The sequence below is a fragment of the Lissotriton helveticus genome, chromosome 4_1 (genome assembly GCF_964261635.1).
Source record: "Lissotriton helveticus chromosome 4_1, aLisHel1.1, whole genome shotgun sequence".
Lineage (NCBI taxonomy): Eukaryota > Metazoa > Chordata > Amphibia > Caudata > Salamandridae > Lissotriton > Lissotriton helveticus.
Window position 1 is genome coordinate 1191582602 of NC_136063.1, and position 19380 is coordinate 1191601981.

Genomic DNA, 19380 nt, shown 5'->3' on the forward strand with positions numbered 1-19380 from the left:
CATCTACTCTTTACCCTCTACTCATCTATCCTGAAACTATGCTCCAATAAAGATATCCTGATTATACACCCAGCCTGTGTATCTTCCATTTACAACAATTTGGTGACGATCTTGAAGAGCCTATGCGTGGAGTAAGGAAGGTCCTGTATAAGGGAACTAAGGAACCAAGAGACTGAAACTCTAAGGAAAAGAAAACGTTACGGTAGCCAAGACATTGAAACTTTGAAGAAACACCCTGGTCAGCCTCACCAGTGTCCTTTACCATCTGGACAGCCTATAGCCTGGGCGTTTCACCTTTCTATCAGTCTACATACAGTTACTGTCAAACCTGTGGTCATCCAGATGCCCTGTAACTACGGGCGTTTGCGCTTTTACTGCCCTGTGAAAAGACTCTGTGTAACTTCAAACCAGTAAGTTGAAACCACAAGTTTTTCAGGAAGGTAGTCATCTTAGACTACCTTCCTGAAAAACTTGTGTAATTTTATATTCTCTTTGCTTTTCCTATTCTTTTTGTTTTATCTTGACCTGAAGCTGATTTTGTGTTGTTTTAAAGATGTAAAGATGACCAAATGGTGGTAAACTCTACCCTTTTATGATTTTTACTATAAATCAAATAAAAGTATTACTGAGTATTAACCACAATTGGAGAAGAAAACTGGCAGCATCATAGTCAATAACACTGGCAACAGGAGAAAATTGGCAGCATAATTTTGACACCAACCTGCAGCATTTGGCCTGCGTAGGACGTCAGTGCTGACATCTGTCAACGTTGGTGTGAACTCAACATCAACAGAGTCTGGTATGTGAGCAGGCACTTTAGAGAAAGACTGGCAGTGTTTAACCGCATCAACGCTGAGCAGATTTACCGCTCAGCGCTGACTTTTGCGGAAAACCGCGTTACATGACGAGCTCAGCTCGTCATGAGCATACGAGAGGTGTACCTCATGACGAGCTGAGCTCGTCATGAGCGTCGAAGGGGTTAAAATGCATCATTGTCCGTGTCTGACAGCATACTCAAGCAACTGCAAAATGCTCTGGCGCACACCTAAAGGACAATCTCTACTGCTTGTTAGTCAGTTTTCTTGGAATTAACTGTTTTCTGCTGGCTATTCTCTTTGTGCGTGCGCTACTTGTGCCAACCTCCAGTTCAAAAGGATTCAGTTTGCAAGATCTCTATTAGAGTAACAAAGACTGGCAGTGTTTTAAGTGCTTCATTGACTGTGTTAGAGAGTGTACTTAAGTGACTGCATCCATTGAAGCTGCTCGTGTATCCTAACTGGCTCTTTCTCTTCGTTGTGAACCTTGATGTCTGATGTGAGGCAGTTTACATCTATTATTGTTTGGGGCCCTTTGTGCCTTCCTGCCAGCTGTGTCAGTTGATCAGTGTTGTTTTTCAAACAAGGGTAGAGCGCGCGCAGCCTTACCTGTCATCGGTTTCGCGTGCCGTCACTGTGACAATTGATACCACGCGGAGAGGCACTGGAATCCTATACTGCTGGGAGACTCTCTGCTGCCTGGACGTGCCTGTAGCCACCCGGGACGGCGTGAATGAACGTACCATCATCTTCTTTGTCCCTTGATTTACCTCAGCCAGTTAGTATCCCGCAACTACAAGATCTTCTTCTTTGTCTTTTGAGTCGGCATTTGGGGTGCATAGGGTAAACTCAGCACCAGCCACGTTTTCCAATGCTCACTTTCTATGGGGAATTTAAACAAAGTGTTTCTGGCACGTAGTCTATGGATTGATACAACAATACCAACTAGTGGTTATCTGACGCCACTGCCCCTGTACAAGGAAGAAAATGATTGTGACTTGAGGAACTGTCAGTTTCCTCTCTTCACCACGTGCAAATGGCAAATAGCTGTGCACATGAAGTTTGCTGCTTAAATAGCTGGAGGACTTGTTGCCGACATCTTCACTGATTTTCTTAACAAAGACTTCATGTCGGGCTGAAGATCTCGGGAGGGAGACCGCTCACCGTAGCTCAAGACTTTCTTTTCATTATATTGCTGCCCATTATAATGCATGTCTCGTTTTAGAGTCTGTGCCCATAAGGTCATAGTTTGTCTATAGGTTTCATATCAGTTGTAGGGCAGCCCTTCCAGTTTATACTGCACTGTGTATCCATCTTTGAGGAGGTCATGGGGGTGGTGTACCCTGTCCTGTGGAAGTTTAGTGGGTGGTCGCTGCTTCCCTTTTAATATATGGTGCCCTTTATACCAATTTGTACACCTTTTAAGGATTTGGTGTACCTTGTCGTGGTGAGGTTGTAGGTTCAGTCAGTAACTTAATTCAATTTTTAGGGTGAATCTTACCCTGCTGTGTACCCAGTCATGGGGCGGTTATATGGGCGGTCAGTGTTCTTTATGCTTAGAGTGTACCCATGCATGGGGAGGTTGTGAGAGTGGTGATTGCTCAAGTCTAGTTTTTTTTGTTAGTGTAGAGTGTACCTACTTAAGGGAGGTTGTAGAGCCAGTCAATGCTCCAGGTTTGGTTTCTGGGGAGTTGTCTTATCCTACAGTGTACCCTTCATTTGGGAAGTTGTGGATTCAGTTAATGCTTTATTTGAGTTGATGCATACTCTGCGGTGTGCCCTTTTAGTGGGGAGGTTAATGTTTTTTTCTTTAGGTTGTGGGGGCAGTTAGCGCCTCAGTTATTTTCCCTACCACAAGAGTGTACCCTTTTACGGAGAGGTTGTGTGGATATCCCAAAGTCATGGTCTCGCTACTTTGTTCTTCCCCACAGGAGAGGGACGGGGCATGTCTGGTTATTCTTCCAAGTAGTTATTCTTGGAAGTAGTTATTCTTCTATTTTTCGTGATGTTTTACACCTATTGTCATATGCACTTTGAAGTTTTTCTATTCATGCATATGTTGTTTCTGCTATATCGTTTATAATGACATTTCCTACATTGCACTCTTTTGCTGTTTTATTGCCTAAGGAAAGAGGATGTGTCATAAACTAGTGCTTATCTCTTTCCTACTGCTCATGTGGAATGTGTGATTACCTCATAGAATGCTTGGGTGCCTGAGAAGCAGGGAGCTGCTGGGGCTGCTGGGGCTACGTTTCATCTACTCTTTGCCCTCTACTCATCTATCCTGGAACTAAGCTACAATAAAGATTTACTGCTTATACACCGGCCTGTGTAATTTCCATTTACAACAAAGGCCTATCGGAAATCTCCTCATCATTAGGACTTAATCAAGACATTAAGGAATCCACACTCAGCTGGACACTTGTAACTCCCACATTACTGTTAAAAAGGTTCTTCCGCTCAGCTGGTCTGACCACAAAACCACTATCCTCTAGTTTAATGCACTTCACAAATTTTACAACTATTCCAAGCCAGTTGAGTCCACTAATTGCAGATCTTGGAACAAACGAGACACTGACATTCTATCCCAACATTTGCCGCATATTCAACCTATCCTCCCTCTGGATGGCGAGCTAGCATTCACATACTATATGGACTGTCTTAACTCCACCTTTCTAAAGCTAGCTCCTCCTAATTCCTCTCACTCCAACAGGAAGGAACCCTCTGCTCCATGGTTTTTCAAAGCCCTCAGGCTGCAGAAGGCAGGAAACGAGCCGGCGAATGCACTATGATGCCCGAGAAAAACATTCATAGGAATTAGCGTTAGCCTAATAAAAAAACTTCTCATCAAAGAGAAAAAAGTAATTCCTACACACATATGATTGAAAATGCCTCTAACGCCACCAAGGAACTCTTCCAGGGGGTCACCAAGCTCACCTCCATCCCAAAAACCAATGTGACCATACATTGCCAACAGTTCTGCGACACCCTAGTATTTACCTTTAAGCGTAAGGTTAACCAATTTTTCAATAACTTCAATAACTCTCATCATGTGGCCTAAAATGATTAGCTACTTCAGATAGAGCAGGATTACCCCTGAAGGAAGTGACCTGATTAGGGTCACCCGCGTCACTCGCGACCACCTCTCAGCCTTCCATACAAATGAACAGTCAGTCAGACAGTAGGGAATACAAACCAAGTATTTATTCAGACACACTCAAGCGGAGCCCGATCTGCCCAGTCTCTATGGATTGCTGCAGGGGGACTGACTTCAGCAAACATGATGACACATTATGTACGATTCAGAATCATTGATGGCACGCCCAGGCTGGAAATTTTCAGATGGAGGCAGGCAGCTACAGAAAGGAGGTACAGAAGGATGTGTTTTGATCCTGAGACACTATCTCTATGCCAAGGTTGTTCTGACTGTGCCCATTGCTGGACTAGTGGGAGCAGGCCTCTATCTAATGGGAAAGGTATGAGCTAATAAGAACAGTGTATTCATAAAGCCCAAGGGAACATAGATTATCTAATTGCAGCAAAATACGTGCATCTAGCAGCAGAAGCTCCAGCCTACACAAGTACAACAGCTGAGTTACCTCCTGGGCTCCCATTGTCTTTTATGTACCATATTCTCTAATATAGATGTCAGCAGTTGAATTGATCACTTTGTTAGGCAAGAGGCATCAGGAACATCATGCTTTCAAGCAGAAATTGAACAGGGTGGGAGGAGCCTCAGCATGTATCAGGGATCACCAACAAGCCAGAGATTCCAGCACTTAGCAGCTCCTAATTTGAGCAGGTGGTTTCCAGTGCTCAGCACTTAATTATCAACACATAGAATGTACGACAGTTTGCCACATGATGGCACTGTCGGTAATTTTGAAATGAGCACAACAGTGCTCATTTCAAAATTAGGGCTCCCGGTCTTATGTTATTTATTCTTTTAGCATTTCTGTCTGTAGTTCTTCATATTTTTTTCCCCACTTTATCTATCAATATTTATTTTGCTTTTTCAATATACAATAAAAATGACTAATACCTGCCGCTAAAGCCATTTTTATAACTTTGGGTGGCCTGGACTAGTCTTAATAGTCACACTTGTAGGACTGTGATGGCCATAACTTGTGGTGGTACTGTTATTGGCAGCACTGGCAGGGGGCAATGAGCGGTGAAAACACAGTAGCCTCCTAAGAACGGCCCTGGCACTTACTTTTTTTTTTTTTTTTTTACAATTTAAGTACTGCCACTTAGGCCCCCACTTGCTAAATATGGCTTCATTACAATGTACCTTGCGTTTTCTGATCCTCATTAAAATTCAGAGATCTTGGGGAACAAAAAGATCTGTTTATTTTCATGCAAATATTATGGTTGATGAAAGAAGCATACATTTCTAAGTGAAAGTCGAAGATAAAATGACAAACTGCTGGGTAGGTCCAAAAACACGATTCCATCAATTCTCTGGGACCTCTAAAGGTATCACCTAGAATCCCCATTGATTCTCTTGCCCACTTCAGAGTAACAAGTACCCTTATATTATCATTAACTCTAGGGGTGATAAATTCACAAACCCGCATCTGGAGCAATCTTAATGAGTCCTACACAGCACCAAGATTAAGAACAGCAGAGAACCATCATCATTGTACTGTGCTACCAGGACTCTAAGGTTCGAATTTAGATTTTGTTGGATGGTCCTCCATCTCAAGCATGACAAAAAAGCAGTCTGCATTATTGCAAGTGGCATAAGACATAATGAATAATACGGTGGACAGGATATCCCCCACAATTGTGGAAGAATAATCCTTCAGCCAATCTCTAAACCAGGCCCCAGATTTTTAGGTTGATACAGTAAATATTTATATTTTTCATATGAAAAACAAAGTTGGGGGTCAGAGTTCCAAGAAATGGACCAGTCTTGTTGGACAATGTGTCTATCCTGTCACCCTATCACTTTCATATCACATTAAACGTGGGCACTTGCTCAGGTTTCTGTTAATTTGCTATCAAAGCCACAAAACGCTGCTCATTTTTCCTATTGCTATTATGGATTTCAAGCTTACCCTCTTGCTGGAAGTTCTTGATTAACCACGTTTTATAGTATTGTTTACTGAGCTTATCTGGTAATATCAGTATCTATTATAATTGTTAGTGTGTTCCACCCCTGCTTACATTACATTTTGGAGTATTTTGATACTTTTTAACTCTTGCTGGGTAGTTCCATTCTGGCTCCTTCTAGCTTGTAGTATTAAGAAACCTGATACATGTGAATGTATTTGGATCGAAAACAAATGAGCCATAGGGCAGACTGGAGTTATAAAATGGGCAGCGTAACATCCATCATCAGCACTCCACCTGTAGGTCCACCCTCACCTGCTAGACGGCATACTAATCAATACTATGCCAATCTGCATAGTAAATATTGGGGTCCTCAATCATGAGAGACTTGAATCATGTTTGCACCACGCACTGTGGTACATGTGTAAGCTTTCCTGTTTTCAGTTTCTATTTTTGGCAAATTCTGGTGGTGTTTTTTCAGTGTTTTCCAGTTATTTCAATACCTCAAAAAAACAGTGCTTTTTAGTGGTTACTCATTTTCGCGCCATAAAAAACAACTGAAACAGTGTTTTATCTGTGTTTATGGAACGCTTTGCTTTTATTATTGCTTTTTCCATTTTTCAACAGAAATTGTATACTGCTCTGCATTTCAGAAGCTTAATACAGTCATGAAATACTTTCCATTGTACTTTGATTCTGCAGCTTAGATTTAACAAGCATATGCAATGCAATAGGTCTCGCATTTATGCGAGTTTAAGCTATTGACATTGTAAATGACAAAGCCTTTTATTTATGTTTTAAAAACGAAAACAAAAATAAAAGGCTTTGTTATTTGTAATGCCAATAGCTCAAACTCGTGTAAATGCGAGACCTATTGCATTGCAAATGCTTGTTTTAAATGAAAGCGTGAATTGGTCACTCAGCAAGTTGGAAGTTACAGTCTGTGTTCCAGAGTCGCTACCCCTCTCCTGCTCAGAGAGTGTTGCATTGCATTGTATCATCGATATAGCGCCCTCACACGTGTTGTGTGCGCGAAGCGCTGTTTAGCACTTCATTTGGTCTCTTTCAAAGGAATGGCTGACTGTGCATATTTTGCATTTTCTGCGTTGTTTACACGTGGGTACCATTGGCCGCCTGTGTCATAGGAGCCAATATCTAAATATGGAGCACCCCCTAACTCACATATAGCTCCAATACCTTCGCCCACTCCTTTGTTAACAACAACAAAGCCTTGTTAATTATACTTGTGGATTTGTCACATTTGCCACATAATCTATCATCTTCAGCTCAATCTGCAGATTTAGTGGATCAATACTATCACAAAATGTGGCACATTAAGCTGCATAAGTGTCATTTTATGCAGCTTAATGTAGTCAACAATGCCACATAATGTGACCCTCTACTGCCTCATAATACCAGAAGCAGTACTTTTCAACCACATACAGGCAGTCGTACATGTGAAAATAGCACGTCGTCAAACCAACAGACGGGATTACGTTAGTTTAAGGCCACACGCACTAAGTGAGGGTGGGGTGGCTCAAGCAAACAAAAAACACCTCATGCATGAAAAACCTTTGGCATTCTCTGACACGCAGAGAAAATACTAGTCAAGGACACACTGCCACTCTCAGTCACTCACTTCTACTTATACTAGGCAGTGCACATTCAACAACCAATCAACAGAAGTACTGGACATTAACAGAAGTGTCTCTTCTCTGTGACTGTGTGTTATCAGGTAGTATGACTGCTTTTTATTTGCACGACTTTTGTTGGGGACATGTTATGCCTGCTACTCCTTCGAAGTGGCCAACTGAAGTTGGTTTTTTAACTTAAACATTGGGGTTTTCAGTAAATATATTTATGTACATAATGCGGTTTCTCCGAATTCGATCTGTCTGTGATGAGGCGTTTCAGAGCTGTATCTACTTCTAAAGTTGCCTGTGTGGACGTCTCAGGAGGTGCTAGTCTCAGAGCTCATCTAGTGTGGGAAATATCTCTGCTTCACAATTATCATGTTTTTTTCACTGCACAATATTTCTTCGGCTCTACCACAAATACCCCTTTGCTGTAAGTGTCGGTTTGCGCCTATTGTTGTGTGATTTTGGGAGGTGATTCGGATAGTTGTGGTCAGATATGGCATTGTTATGTGTGGTTCCTTCAGAGGTTACTTTGCCGCTGAGGTTTTTCACACACTGGAGCCTCGCTGTTGCGGATGTGAAAGGCATAGATTTTGGTACGGAGAGCAATCTCAGATGTTGTTTAGAAGCAACCAGTATGTCTTCTGACTGTGGTACACTTCACAATGTGCAGCACAAAGGTGAAGCCAGTGGTGTCTCCTTAAAGCCCCCTGAACCCGTGCACTGACACTTCAGCCCCAGGCAGCCTACCAGCCCCGGGTGCTACTCCTAAAACTATACACCGAACCATCACGGAAATAACCCCACCACCATTTCCCAACCCATTGCTTCTAACTGATAAACATACTCACTGTGAAACTGTATATTCTGACAAGCATCAAACAGTTATGAATTGGGAATTCGAGTACTAGCTCTGATGCTTGGCGCTATGTGTGAACTTTGGAACATGGACTGGCTGGAAATAGATGGCTTGGATGATTGGAGAACAAGCCTTCAATGAAGTGATACCCTCTTTCCACCCCGCCCCGCCACAGTGCTACGGCTTCTCCTTCAAGTCCTGGGTACCCGAAGCTCATGCACTGTCACGCTACGGATTAATGTTTGCAGTGCTTTGGTGGCAGGTGATCTCATGCTCAGGACCTCCTGGGGGTCGGGCCTTCCTTACTCCGCAGGTCGGTCAATGTTTGTTCCACACCAGAGGCGCAACTAGAGCCACATTTCAGGGGGGGCAACTAGAAAATGTCGGGGGGGAGGCTGACTCTTCCTGCAATATGAGGATTGGAGATGAAATGGCTTTCAGAAAGGGGTGGTAAAACAACAGTGCTCATAAACATGTAATGGTCTTTAAAGACCTGTGAAGTGCTTGGGTGCGGCTGTGTGCGCCGGGGGACGCTGTCTGATCCCGGGCTGACACACACACAGGGAGGCTGAAGCCCTTCGAGCACAATTGGAGTGGTGCACCTGTTCCACAGTGTTCGCTTCTTGCTATGTATCCTCTTGCACATAAAAATATTGTGCCGGCCTGGGCAGGCGGCGTTCCCCGCTCGTTCGCTTCTACAGCTGCTGCACATATGTTCCTCTACCTGTAACCAAGGTGACTATCAACCCGGTGTACACAGGAGGGGCGCGACCTACACGGAGCGCAGCAAAGACGATCAGAGTGCAACAAGAGATAAGGAGGTCAGAGGTCAACCGATCAAGTGCTGAATGCACTCCGATATATAGCTGTATGGGTCCAAGAGCAGTGCTGACGGACAGAAAGCTCCGATATGCCCCGTGTTCATCCAAAATATTCCTGCTTTCTTCTCTGTAATGTTTTGGCTCCATCAAGTGTCCAAGTGGTGCAACACCAATGAAAATCAGTGACACTCAGTTTAAACCAGGTCAGCTGATTTTCATCCAGTAGGGCACTATCGGGCAGAGTCGGTTTAAACTGAAATCCGGACAGCCTATACATGTGTGACGCAAACCTCTAAGGCAGATTTTTGAAGCCATGCAAGACCACTTTTTTGACTCTGAGTGTCTTCAAAATTCTCGAGTAATGCAACACAGTGCAAACTTCTGCACTGCATTACTCTGCCCTGAGTAGGCATTCCATGGGTGTTGTATGGGTGTTCCCACGCAACTCCGATGGATTTTGATGCATCCCCAGATTTAAAATAACTTCTAAACCTGGGGATGCGCAAAACTCTTGTATCTTCACAGGGGAGGCGTAGTGAGGGGAAATATCTTACCCCCGTTTCTTCCTCTTTCTATGAGTGCAGGATTTTGCTGCATATAGAAAGAGGAATTGTTGGAACTGGGATTTCTGGTAGGCTAAGGCTGACGCAAAGCCAGGCAGAAACCACCATTCTAGTCAGGGCAAGGGAGTAACACGCCAAGATAATCCCTGCTCACCTCCTTGGTAGCTTGGCACGAGCAGACAGGCTTATCCCGGAGGCAATGTGTAAAGCATTTGCGCACGCACACAACAGCAACAACATCCTAGGCACACCACAAAAGGAACTCCACACAAGTTTATATAAAAATAACTTCTGTATTGTCAAAACACATCAGATAGTACTCACACAATATACATTGTGCCAACTGGCACGGGCAATATTCACAAGGGATTATTTACAAGACAGGGTCACCTAGACCACTGTCAGGAATCAGCACTTAGCAGAAATAGCACTTCTAGAACTTAGAATACTGTTAGAAATAGCACTTTGTAGATCATAGAATATAGGATATAAAATCACTGTAGCACAAATTAGCAAGTATAGCACACCACCAGTAACTACTGGTATCAGGTAAGTACCACCTACGCAACCCTAACCACCTTAGGAGAATGTCACGCAGGGAACCAGGACCTCACTAGGACCACCTGTACAGGAAAGAACAACCACCTAAGTATCACAATACAATTAGGGGTATAAGCAAGAACACATTACACATGATGCATCACAACATTCAGAGGTGTAGGGAAGGAAAACACATGATGCATAAACATACATTCAGCGGTGTAAGAACAAGGCACATGATGCATAAAAAACACATTCAGAGGTGCAGGGAAGGAAAACACATGATGCCTAAAACATTCACATTCAGAGGTGTAAGAACAAGGAAGACACATGGGGGCATATTACCAAGCAATAGCGATAATTATCGCTATTGCTTGGTTAGAGAGAAAATTTTACCGCTAAGCTGCGGCGATTTTTACCGCAGATAAACCTTGGTATTACCAAGGTTTATCGCAAATGCGATAAAAAACGGCCGCAATGCATGAATATCGCTGAAAAGTCAGCGATATTCATGCATTATCGAGCTAATGCTCTTAGCCATGTTATCCACCTCCCATTGGATAACATGGTTAAGAACTGCTCATGGGCAGGTGTTAGCTTTTGGAGATATTCACGCTTAGCGCGAATATCTCCAAAAGTTGGTAATAGGAGATAGCGATGTTAGCGACTGTTTCCAGTCGCTAACATCTTGGCACGCCCACTTTGCATGTCATTAGTGATAAATATCCCTGACATGCAAGTGGGGCCCAAGATGGTCGCTATCTCCTACTAGCTGTCGCTAACTGGTGTTAGCGACAGCTAGGTAATAGGGAGATAATTTTATCTCCGCTTTCTTGGCTTTTAAAGCCAAAAAAGCGGAGATAAACCCCCTTGATAATATGCCCCATGATGCATAAAAACATTCAGAGGTGCCAGGACACAACTCAATAGCGCAAAATCACATTGGCAAGTAAATCTCCAGTTGCGCAAGGTGCACATAGGCACAACACCAGCACTGTCCCAAATGCCAGGGCCTAAACGGAGCAGCTGCCCACTAAGTGCTGGGCAGCTGTAGCAACACTGGTGGGCCAACACTGGAGCCTTGCAGGCTCTGGCCAAAGCAATCGTGTCCCCCAAGAGCCTCGTGGCTCTAAACAAATAACTGGCCGCTTGGAGCCTCGCTGGGCTCATAGACAACAATGTGGGCACTCAAGAGCCCCTCGCGGGCTCCTCAAAAACTGGTGCCCTGAGCCTCTCGGGCTCTAAATTAACTGAAATGCGTCCTTGAGCCTCTCGGGGCTCTGAAGAACAAATGCCCTTAATAACGGTGGAGTCCCGCTCGGGGGACTCAGGACAATGGCCCCAAATCAGGAGCACTACTTAGCAGGAGGGGGCGGGCACTAGCAATGTGCCCCAACGCCCCCTCTAACAATACTGGCCCTCGGAAGCCTTTCGGGCTCTGTAAACATGGTGGGGCGGCCCACTGCCATCTGGGGCCGCCCACTGCCATCCGGGGCCGCCCTGACTCAGTGCCTCAAACCGGCACCAACAGCAACGTCACGGAGCCCCCCCAGCCCTTCCTACTCACCGGGCTGATCTTCGGCCCGCACAGGACAGCTTCTTCCTTCGCTGCGGGGCTCTCCCAACCTCACGGGAGCCCCGCGCCATCTCTGCCGCACTTCTCCTCCTGCCGGCTTCCTCTCTCGCGGGGCTTATCTCCGGTCTTCCTCTTCTTCCGGGAGACTGGCAACGACGGCAAAGGCTTCCCCCAGGCCTCTGGACACCACGGGGCTCCTGGGACTCGCTACCCAGCAATGCGAGGAGGCGGGGTGGGCTCCCGTCCTCCTCTTCACACAGCTTCCTCTTCCGTCTTTGGCCCCGCCCACAACCAGGCGGGCCACGGAGGCGGCCATTAATAAAAATGGGTCGGGCCGCGGCGGTGATTTCTTTCGGGGGTATAAAGGGGTAGGCACCCTCGTAATTAAAAAGTAAATAGCGGGGAGAGTACCCGCTTAAGGCGCCATAAAAACGGGGTGACACCCGTAAAACTACATAAAAAAAGGGCAAATAAATACGCCGAGTGGGCACCGGCACTCGGGGCACACAGAGGGCAGGAGCGCTTCCCTAAGGGGAGAAACGACAGCGCTCTGCCCAGCAATCAAAAACAAAGCGCCTTCAAGGTGCTGGGGGCACAGGCAGTGCCAGGCCCCTCAGGAATGGCCCCATAAGCAATCAGGGCCCCAACAACAAGGCAATTCCAAAATAAAGCGCCTCCCAGGCGCTAGGGGGGCAGAGTCCATCAAGCCCCCAAGGGAGGACTCCCAGCCATGCAGTCCAGCAGGTATCCAGGGGCTGGGCAGAGCCCTGGGAGGCAAGCCTTCCCCTGGGCCCAAGCAGCAGCATGCCCCTGGCAGGATTCAAGTCTGAAACAAGAACATTTTCAGAGTGTCACAGCACCCTTTTTATACACAAACATCCCTTTGTCTAGCAGGGTGTAGGCAATGTAAGAACCAGCTACAACTGGTTATGGGGAACTCCCCTTCACTGGCCAGGCTGGGGACATCAGACGCACCACAGGGGGTGGAGCCAGCATTGTGACAGGCAGGCACAGCCCTATTCACTCCCAGGTGCTATCTCCTCCCACCACTCTAGTTGCAGATGCAGTCACTCAACCCAGGGATGACTCAGACAACCTCCTGGGGGCTCCCCAGCCCCTGTCACCCTCAAACCAGACAGTCAATCCACAAGCAGGCCCAGGCACTCCTGGAGCCAGGCTCCAGCCAATCACGTGCCAGCAGACTCACTACACACGCACACCCATGTCTAGAAGTGGCACTTCCACACTAGACACATTCATCCCACATACATCATTATGCAGCATTCAATCTTATGAGTTCACACATACCAAACTCGACCCTGCACTCACCACATATCAGGAACTACCATGGTCACACATATTCCCCATGCATTCCTATGGGAGGGCAGATCACTCACCACACATACACAGAGAGCTCACGCACTTTACACTGTACCGCAGTGAAAAAGTGCGCAGAGGCCTAAAATCACCAACACCAGGTCAAAGAAACAGGCTAGGAAAAAGCAAAACGTTTCGGGAGTGAACCTGCCAAAAAAGGCCAGGTCCAACAGGAATAAACCTTCCAGATTGCTTTTGTGCACCATGGTGCAAATAATAATAATAATAATAAAGAGCTTGTAAAGCGCTCAGTAATGCCATCACGGCATGTCCCCGTGCTAAGGCTAGCAGTGAACCAGCAAGAGAGAGATCCAGAGGTCTATGCTGTGTATAAGTGAGTTTTCAGCAAGGCCCTAAACCGCGCTTCACTACTCTCCAGTCTCAAGGCCAAGGGAAGTTTGTTCCATTGTTGAGCTGCATGGAGCGCAAAAGAACGACCACCTATTCTGGCCTTCCTCGTCCTGGGGACTGTCAGCAGTCCGGTCCCCTCCGAACGAAGGGTCCTGGAGGGTTCATACCGGCTGACTAAATCCTTTAAATAAGCGGGCGACCTATCCCAGACAATCCGATGACAGAAGAGTAGGCACTTAAAACGCACCCGTTTCTTCACAGGCAACCAATGAAGCGCATCCAGCGCCTTCTGCGAATTGGCCCTCCTAGGTCTTCTCAACACCAACCTGGCGGCGGAGTTCTGGATGACTTGGAGGCGGCCCAGGCTACCCTCGGTTGCCCCCAGGAACAGTACATTTCCATAGTCCAACCGCGAGGTCACCAGTGCCTGTGTTAAAGTCCTTCTGGCCGCAAGGGGCAATAGGTCTAAAGTTTTATTTAGGGTCTTTAGAACTCCAAAACATTTGCCCACAAGACGCCTAATGTGGCCATCATACGAGAGGGAGGGATTCATCCAGATTCCCAAGTTCTTTGCTTCCTCACAGGGGGTAGGAGTAGGACCCAAGCATGAAGGCCACCACTCAGCTGACCAATTATCGCTTTTTCCCCCCACCACCAGCACCTCTGTTTTAGAACCATTGAGTTTTAAACAATGGGAGTCCATCCATTCTCCCAGTGCCTGCATGCAGGATTTAAAGTTGGTAGGAGTGTTGGAGGAGTTCTGCGATAAAGAGATCAGCAGCTGGGTGTCGTCGGCGTACGACACCAATTCCACCCCAAATGATTGTACCACTTTTGCCAGAGAGGCCATATAAAGATTAAAAAGAGTGGGGCTAAGAGCCGAGCCCTGAGGCACTCCCTGATCTAATGGCATCTCTGCTGAGCGACAAGTTCCTGTGTTGGGGCTTAGCTGCCAAATATGTGCCACTGCAAGGGAAAGGACAGGAATGGGCTTTGTTGTCCTAAATACAGCACTTTCCAGCCCATTCCCTGTCACACAGAGCAGCAAGGGGACTTGCTATGCGAGTTAATCACTATTGAGGCCCTTGGTCTCTATGAGTGTTTATTTGGTGGTGTAGAAGACATTACGCTTAGAAGAGTGAATATCTGCAGAGTCCACTTCAACTTTCACAGTTTTTCCTTTTGATGCTCTGGAAGGTAAAGGTAGGGCAGTATTTGTATACTATAATTGCTATCACACCCTTTGAGTCTGACCATGAATCACAGGGAATCCACCACATCATGTTATTTTACAGTATTACGTGTACATTTTGAACATGTATAACTGCTGTTGTGGAACATCAATGAAAAATACAATGCATATCTTGAAAAAATGTTATGTATGCAGATCTAAACTTGTGTTGTATGACCTGGTCAGTGCTCCTCATTTCAACACCAAGAATATCTATGCAGGTCATTGGAAGAATGCAAACTACCCTTCTGCTTTGAGACATTTTCTGCCCTTGCAAATTGCGCATTGCTAATCACTATACAAGGCTGAACTATTAACCGTTTAATTTATTATTGTGTTTTGGGAAGCAGGAACGGTTTTAAAAACACTGAAGGACTTGCTTACATTATGTTGCTAACCGGTTAAATCATAAAACACTATGGGGCTTATTTATTTTATCTATTAATAATTCACGCAACACAGAGCAGCAAGGCATGGTGTAGAAGACATTGCGCTTAGAAGAGTGAATATCTGCAGAGTCCACTTCAACTTTCACTGTTTTTCCTTTTGATGCTCTGGAAGGTAAAGGTAGGGCAGTATTTGTATACTGTAATTGCTATCACACCCTGTGAGTCTGAACATGAATCACAGGGAATCCACCACATCATGTTTTTTACAGTATAATGTGTACATTTTGAACATGTATAACTGCTGTTGTGAAAGATCAATGAAAAATACAACAATGCATATCTTGGAAAAAAAATTTATGTATGCAGATCTAAACTTGTGTTGTGTGACCTTCTGACCAGTGCTCCTCATTTCAACACCAAGAATATCTATGCAGGTCATTAGAAAAATGCAAACTACCCTTCTGCTTTGACCCATTTTCTGCCCTCGCACATTGATCATTGTTAATCACTATACAAGGCTGAACTATTAACCGTTTAATTTATTATTGTGTTTTGGGAAGCAGGACCTGTTTTAAAAAGACTGAAAGACTTGCCTAAATTATGTTGCTAACCGGTTAAATCATAAAACACTATGGGGCTTATTTATTTTATTTATTAATAATTCATGCAACACAGAGCAGCAAGGCATGTTGATGTGTTGCGTGGAAAGGAAAGAGCCAAACAGCATCATATTTACCAAGATATGTCACTTTTCAGCTCCGTCTGTGTGCTGGCACACTTGTGGCTGCTTAGAGATAAGACAAGCACTCTTGTACCATGGTGCAGGAATACCTGCATTAGAGGCAGAAGGTTGTTTGTGCTTGAAGGGATTTCTTTCCTGCAAAAAACAATCCTTAGAGACATATTCCTCTTTATATGTGTGATGCAGAATGCAGCACACGAGGAAAGAGAAAGAAATGAGTAGAAAAAAAGAAGATATTTGTCCACTATATGCCTCTGTCAGAGAGGCACATCATTTTGGTTCAAACCTAGGTTTACAATTCACTGTAAAGCTGGGTTTGCTTCAAAATACACGAATGGACGTAAACTAACTCAAGCAAGTGCTATGTGGTTTGATTCATTACTTTGGGGCAGATTTATGTTAACTGGCGCATCCCCAGGGATGCGCCAGTTAATGTGCGCCACAGCTCCGCCACCCATGGTGCGCCGCATTTATAATGCGGCGCACCATGGGGCAAAAAAGGCACAGATGCGTGACGCATCTGTGCCGTAAAGGTGGCGCATTGCTGGAGTTGCGTCGCAAGCGCGACGCAGCTCTAGCAAGGCTCGGGGGTGCCCCATCTTAACAATGCTGCGTCAAGACCTACGCCTGCTTCAAGCAGGCGCAGGCTTTTGACGCAGCATTGGCCTGAAAGTGACTGAGTGAAATCTTATAGATTTCACTCAGCCACTTTTGCGAGGCGCACCTGCCCCGGAACGCCCACCCTGCGCCGGAACGCCCACAAGCGGCGCAGGGCTTTACAACGTGACGCATCTGCCTAGATGCGTCACGTTGTAAATCGTTCGTAGGGATGCGCCACGTTTACGCCGCCTTGCGTGACGCAACAGAGGCGTAAACGTGGCGCAAGTGCCTCATAAATCTGCCCCAAAGTATTTACTGAATAGTGCAAAGCCACGCAAATTGACTTTGCATGGCTTAATCAATGCCCAAAAGTATTTTACATCAGGGCTGTGCTACAAATGTGATGCAACCCCGATGCGAAATCTTCGTAAATCTAGGCCTATGTTTGTACAGGCCTCATCACATGGGGAACCAGATGATGTCTGATGTGGTGATTTGCATAAATATGGGCTGTGTTTTCAGACCTGGATGGAGTCTGGTAACTGATGTTCTCCATCACATGTGTGCATCTAAATTAATGTGCATTCTGGAATTACCTAAAACAAATGTTTTTTTTCTAATCCAGGATTCAGGAACTTCCCCACCAACCGGAACACAATTTCTGAAAAATGCATGCCCTGCATGACTGACATGCTTATCTACAAGAGCTACAGATCTTAAGTAACCATAATCACAAATTTTCAAATGTTCTTAACAGTGCTTTTGTTTTACTTCTGATGGACAATCTATTTTAATAATTATTCTAAAGTAATTGATGTCATTTTAAATTGGATTAATCTACTGATTCGTTAAGCTTTCATTTGCTTCATACCTTGAACTTGTATTATTTTTTCATAGCGTTAAATAATAAGGAAACTCATTAAAGACCCATGCAATATTTTGTATACAGCTTCTTGTACAAGTTTGAGAATTTCACAGGTGGTACATTTGGTATCATTCTTCTCTGGTAGAGACCAGCCCAAAAATTTTAAAAAAGATGTTGCAGTTTTGACCACCCTTGCCATGGGTTCTCGTTTGTCTTTTGCAAAATTCAACATTTAAAGAGCAACAATAATCATAATCGCAGAAAACACATGCCACAGTATACCCGTCTAAATTAACCTGCATTGCCCACCCTTGGTGAAGTTTTGCTTCCTAAATGAAAACATTCATCTTTTAGTGTAGCAGACCAAAGTAATACCAGTAGACATTTGGTAAATATGTGGCATATTTGGGCAGTTTAAATGTTGAAATAAATGCCTTAAGGATGCAATATATATATATATATATATATATATATATATATATATTCACGCTCCAAGGTTGTCCACCATGTGAGTAGCACGCGAGCAGCAGCTTTATCTATGTGTAGGTGAGGACGGGGATCCGCTTGTAGACGCCGCTCCGTAATGGATCTGCCCGACGCGTTTCGAAGCTCCATCTGCTTCTCTTCAGGGGCTTTAACGGAAGCGGTGTGCGCACCCGCTACACTTCTCCAATTATATAACTCGCCCGTCGATGGGAGGCTCCAGTGAGACTTCTGGGAAGTGTAGTACGGAAAGTGTAGCGGGTGCGCACACCGCTTCCGTTAAAGCCCCTGAAGAGAAGCAGATGGAGCTTCGAAACGCGTCGGGCAGATCCATTACGGAGCGGCGTCTACAAGCGGATCCCCGTCCTCACCTACACATAGATAAAGCTGCTGCTCGCGTGCTACTCACATGGTGGACAACCTTGGAGCGTGAATCTATATGCGGCAGTCCAGCCGCAGAGTATGCACCACCCCGTTAACGTGGGGGTCACGGCAGTGAAGTAGCAGCCGTACATGGAATCGAGGACGGGCCCACTTGTGGAGTCCATACAGGACTTGATTGTGTGCTTTCCGTACTACACTTCCCAGAAGTCTCACTGGAGCCTCCCATCGACGGGCGAGTTATACAATTGGAGAAGTGTAGCGGGTGCGCACACCGCTTCCGTTAAAGCCCCTGAAGAGAAGCAGATGGAGCTTCGAAACGCGTCGGGCAGATCCATTACGGAGCGGCGTCTACAAGCGGATCCCCGTCCTCACCTACACATAGATAAAGCTGCTGCTCGCGTGCTACTCACATGGTGGACAACCTTGGAGCGTGAATCTATATGCGGCAGTCCAGCCGCAGAGTATGCACCACCCCGTTAACGTGGGGGTCACGGCAGTGAAGTAGCAGCCGTACATGGAATCGAGGACGGGCCCACTTGTGGAGTCCATACAGGACTTGGTTGTGTGCTTTCCGTACTACACTTCCCAGAAGTCTCACTGGAGCCTCCCATCGACGGGCGAGTTATACAATTGGAGAAGTGTAGCGGGTGCGCACACCGCTTCCGTTAAAGCCCCTGAAGAGAAGCAGATGGAGCTTCGAAACGCGTCGGGCAGATCCATTACGGAGCGGCGTCTACAAGCGGATCCCCGTCCTCACCTACACATAGATAAAGCTGCTGCTCGCGTGCTACTCACATGGTGGACAACCTTGGAGCGTGAATCTATATGCGGCAGTCCAGCCGCAGAGTATGCACCACCCCGTTAACGTGGGGGTCACGGCAGTGAAGTAGCAGCCGTACATGGAATCGAGGACGGGCCCACTTGTGGAGTCCATACAGGACTTGATTGTGTGCTTTCCGTACTACACTTCCCAGAAGTCTCACTGGAGCCTCCCATCGACGGGCGAGTTATACAATTGGAGAAGTGTAGCGGGTGCGCACACCGCTTCCGTTAAAGCCCCTGAAGAGAAGCAGATGGAGCTTCGAAACGCGT